This window comes from Elephas maximus, chromosome 2 (genome assembly GCF_024166365.1).
Source record: "Elephas maximus indicus isolate mEleMax1 chromosome 2, mEleMax1 primary haplotype, whole genome shotgun sequence".
In the NCBI taxonomy this organism is placed as follows: Eukaryota; Metazoa; Chordata; class Mammalia; order Proboscidea; family Elephantidae; genus Elephas; species Elephas maximus.
Genome location: NC_064820.1, coordinates 199,752,953 through 199,757,977, shown reverse-complemented (window position 1 = coordinate 199,757,977; position 5,025 = coordinate 199,752,953). Strand labels below are relative to the sequence as shown.

At 41.8% G+C, this 5,025-nt stretch overlaps 1 pseudogene; it reads left to right on the top strand.

The window, feature by feature from the left end:
* Positions 1 to 464: 464 nt before the first annotated feature.
* Positions 465 to 4,373, top strand: LOC126067329 (T-cell-specific guanine nucleotide triphosphate-binding protein 2-like; annotated as a pseudogene).
* Positions 4,374 to 5,025: the final 652 nt, after the last annotated feature.

The window sequence follows — 5,025 nt, the reverse complement described above, 5'->3', positions numbered from 1 at the left end:
GCAAGAAGCTCCCCTTTTCATTATCTTTTTGAACAATATCGTTTAATATAGTTTGGATCTCTAGCCTATTAAAGTTCAGTGTCTTTGTTTCTAATTTTTGTTGGTCTCCTGAGCTTTTAATCCATTGAGTGATTACTGGAAAGAAGCTTGGCATCTTCCTATGGTCCCTCTCATAGACAGCTGCTTCTCTCTCTAGGATGTCCTAGTTGACCTCACTGGGGTCAGGCTTGGTATCTATAATAGCTCTGGTGGCTGGGTCTTTGGTGGGGAGGGTAGCTAACTCCTAAGGTCATAAGAGGAGTGCCTTAGGATGTTGATATGCCATGGTGCTAAACAAGGCGCATTGTGTGTGAGTCTTTAATTTATTCAGTAAAAGTGTGGCTTCCTCTGGAGTTTTGGGAGGAGCTGAATCAGGTGACCTTTCCCCTTTTCTCATGCCATTCAATTTTGTGCCACCTGTCTCCATGGTTGGGAGCTTCAATATTCCACTGGGTCTGGGTACGAAGAGTAACAGCAGCAGCGGAGGCAGCAAAAAGCCAAGTGCTTGCCCCAACAGCATTGAAAAGGAGCCATGGAAACTTCCCGTGGAGGGGATGCTCCTCACCAGATGGAAATCTGTAATGGGATGAGACTCAGATCACCATGGATGACATGCCATACAGACTGTGAGAGGTTGCACAGCCCCTAGCAGAATAGTTGTTAGGCTGGGTGACTAATAGCCAGGGTAGCCACTTATGTCTATGGTAACGTTCCCTACATTTTCCCAAATTGAGGAATCTTCATATAAAGTAGCCAGGTGTCCTGGTATCTAGCCTTTTTTCAGTGAGCTATAGGAATGAACCTCCCTCTTCTTGCCACACAAGGGACCTCAGGCACCAGTGTCCTGGGGAGTTCTAGGAGTGTGGGCTCCACAATTTAAGGCGGGAAGTCTTGGTGACTTCACAGGACACAACACAAAACAGCACACATTAAAGCACAAATGTACCAGTAGGAAGTGGTGTCTTACCAGGCATCTTCTATCATCTAACCAATTAGTAAGGCAAGAGCAATCATAAAAAGGCTCTCTGACTTCTCTCTGTTTGTGACTAAGCCATTTGATCTAATAGATTTGTGGGATGGTAAGTCAGGTATGATGCAGAAAACAGGAGCCAGGGAGGCCATGAAAAGTAACTAGTTTTATTGCACTCACTATTTCCAGAGAGGTAGACAGCTTACCACACAGGGTCACATGAAAGCATGACCAGATGCCAGGCAACCACAATGGGAATAGCAAGAGAGAGAAAGAAGAAGAAAATGTGAACAGTTGCCTTTATTGGAATTTCAGGGTAGGGTTAAGTGTTAACAAATGGTTAACCAGTAAGCATGTTATGCACTGGCTTACAGTAAGCATCTTTGAGGTGGTGAAAAACAGGTGAAATCTTGAACTACATATAGGTAAGTGAGCACAATTTAGCCCATCCTTCCATTGGTTAAAGAGTTAGCTGTGTTTGTATATGGTTGGCTAGTTTTTTTTTTTTTTTTTTTTAAGTTTGTGCCTGGAGGGAAGTAGCATGAGCTACCAAGGGTATTACAAAAAGGTTCTAAATATTGTTTACTTCAGTGCATCAGAGGGGGCCTGAAACTCAGGCAAAGGGAAAGAGTCTACTGAATGGGTTGAGACTTGGAGGCGTGAGCTCAGAATGTTGGAGCATCAAAAATCATTTAAATTGTTAATAGAGTCCATTATGTAGGCTTCCACACTGATAGTTTCTGTCACTTTGTTTTGCTTTTTTTTGAATGTTCCTGTCTGTTTCTTTACATGCCTTATAATTTTTTGTTGAAACCAGGACATTTGAATGTTATAATGGAGTAACTCTCGAAATCAGATTCTTCCCCTTCCTCAGGGTTTCCTGTTTTATTTTTAATTTGCTGAAGGCTGTAGTGCAGTCTGTTCAGCAACTTTTCCCAACTATGCTTGCAAAGATGGCCTTCCTGGACATGTGTGGACGCTGAAACCTCTGCTCCTCAGCTAGTGTTCAGCTAGTGCTTCAACAGAGATTTCCTTGAATGCCAGAACAATAACAACAACAACAAAAATATAAAAAATCAGAGGAAACCTCCACCCATCTTTGTAGAATGGCCAGACTGGCACCATACCAGGGATCTCTTTCAGTACTTAACCAGGCTTGTATTGAGTTGAGGTTTCTGCCTGAGGTGAAAAAGTATGGTCTGGTCAGGCACTTTCTAAGCATGTCTCCTGCCCTGGGCACTCATATGGTTTTATCAATTCCCCATATACCCAGTGCTTCCAAAAGCCCCAATTTCTGGAATCTTTTTCTTTGGCTTCACCTTCTGGTACCAGATACCTTAACGGTAATCTTTATCCCAGGTGACTATAGGTGGTTACAGACTTCCAGCATTGTCTCTTGATCCTTTCCTGCATATGAGCTCCGAGGCAGGGCCAAACAGAGATGAGCATCTTCCTTCAGTTCTTCAGGCATCCCCAAACAGGTCAGAACAGAAACACACTGTAATTTGTGAATAAAGTCTGTTTTGCCCTCTCTGGTGCCAGATATCAGCCTCCCTCTGTGAAAGTGTGGGCTGCCACGGCTTTCAGATATCCATGCCAGAGAGGTGGTGGAGTACAGCACACATAAAAATCAAAGCTTTTCTGAAATTTGATGTCACTTTTTAATTTTTTTTTTTATTCGGTTAGTTCACTTATTTGCTTAACTCTTTGACTGGTTTCCGGAGTTCTGACAAAGTTTGTTCTGTTAGTTTCTACTTCTTTTTTTTTTTTTTTTTAAAGAGATTTTTGGAAGCATGGGAATTCACGCTACCATCTTTCTTGGTGTACAGTGAGGGTCTCTTAAAGGAAGAAGGCATTCCAAGGGTAAAGTGCAGCCTCAGCAACTTGAACTTTATATCCAGTCCAAGATTCCAGACAAAGCGTGAGAAAAAAAAAAGAGAAGATGCCCTTGGCTATAATGTGGGATGTGTGCTGAAGTTCTGCTTTTCCATAAGAGCAAACCCTAAGACCTCCCCTTGTATACTAACCTCTTTGTACTTTCCTCCCTCTAGTGTCCTTTACGGCCCACAAAAATGGGTCAGTCATCTTCCTCTGTATGCTCTGACAGAAAGGCTCATGATCTGGCATCCAGGTTTGAGGAGTTTTGAGGAGTTTTTTTTTTTTTTTTTTTTAAGAATTTCAAGGTGGAAAGCAAAATTCTCTCTCCTGAAACTATCACTTTGATTAAATCAAATCTGGAGAAAGGGGATGTTCAAAGGACAGCTTCTGTGATCAGTGAAGCACTGAAAGACATTGAGAATACTCTACTGGATATTGCTGTGACAGGTGACTCTGGGTCGGGAAAATCCAGTTTCATCAATGCCCTGTGGGGGATTGGTCATGAAGGAGTAGGTGTGGCTGATGTTGGACTGGTGGAGACAGCCATGGAGAAAGCCGAGTATAAACATCCAAAGTTTCCCAGTGTAACAATATGGGATCTGCCTGGCATTGGGACCACTAAATTCCAGTCAAAGAAGTATCTGAAAGAAATGGAATTTAATAAGTATGACTTCTTCCTTATCATCTGTGCTACATGCTTCAAAGAAAATGCTTTAGAACTGGCCATTGGAAAAATGAAGAAGAGTTTCTACTTTGTTCGAGCCAAGGTGGACAACGATTTATACAATCAAGAAAAGAGTAAGCCCAACACCTTCTGTGAGGATAAAGACCAGATTTGAGATAACTGAAACATCTGAGGAAGGCCAAAGTCGAGGACCCTTGAGTCTTCTTAGTCTCCAACTTTGACGTGTCTGCCTATGATTTCCCAAACCTGGAAGCCACCCTTCTGAAGGAGCTCCCAGCTCACAAGTGCCACATCTTCACGCAATGCCTGCCCATTCTCTGAGGCAGAAGATTTGGCTGGAGGTCATGAAGTCTGCAGCAACTGCCACCATCCCTTTCATGGGATTCATCAGTGATAATGGAGAAGATGGAGGAGACCTTAACTCCCTACAGTTCTTACTTTGGGCTGGATGATGCATCTCTGGAAAATATGGCCAAGGATTTGCACTTGTTGGTAGAAGAACTCAAGGCAAAAATTAAGTATCCACATTTGCTGTCAGTTGAGAAGGATGATGAGAACTTAGGGGAAAAGCTGTTGAAATCTGTGGAGAAATTTTGCTCTATTAGTGGAGGCTTTCTTGCCACTGGTACCTATTTTAGAAAAACCTTCTATTTGCAAAATTATTTCCTTGATACTGTGGTGAACGATGCTAAAGTTCTTCTTCAAAAAGAGCTTACTAAGGACAACATTGGCTCTGGGCTGGCCCAATTACTTCTAGATGTTGGGACTCAAAATGGGAAAAGTGAGGCATTCAGCCCCTGACTTATCCTCAGCGTCTCCATGAACTGGTGCCTGGAAAAGTGGCCTTGGCCTTCCTTGAAGTAACCCTGGTACACTGTCTCCAAGGAGAATCACGGACTTTTTCATAAATACATAAATACTCCTGAATCAACCACCATCTGGATGACTTTCAATTAAAAAAAGAAAAAGAGCAATCTGTACTAAAAATCCTTCTTAGACATAGCCATTCTCTGGAAAATAAAGGATGGGAATATAGAATTTTATGCTAAGAGGACAGCATATATCACTATGAGATGGCTACCTCATACCCAAAACTGATCTTATTGCAGACATACTAGTAAAATACCACTCTTCACCCAGTAGACCTTAAAAAAAAAAGACTTATGAATGATTGTGTACACAGTTTATTTTTTGGCATACCTGATATTCTGTTTCATATGTATCATTCTGACCATTAATAGATCAACTAACATTGACTGTTATCCTCTTTGTTCCTTTGTAGGCTTATCATTTTATTTGACAACCGTAAAAGATAGTGAGTTGAATAGACACATGAAGGATGATCAATGTCATTAGTCATTAGAGAAATACAAATCAAAACCGTAGGATGGTACCACTTCACAGACACTAGGATGGCTATTACCAGCAACAACAGAAAATAACGTGTTGGTGA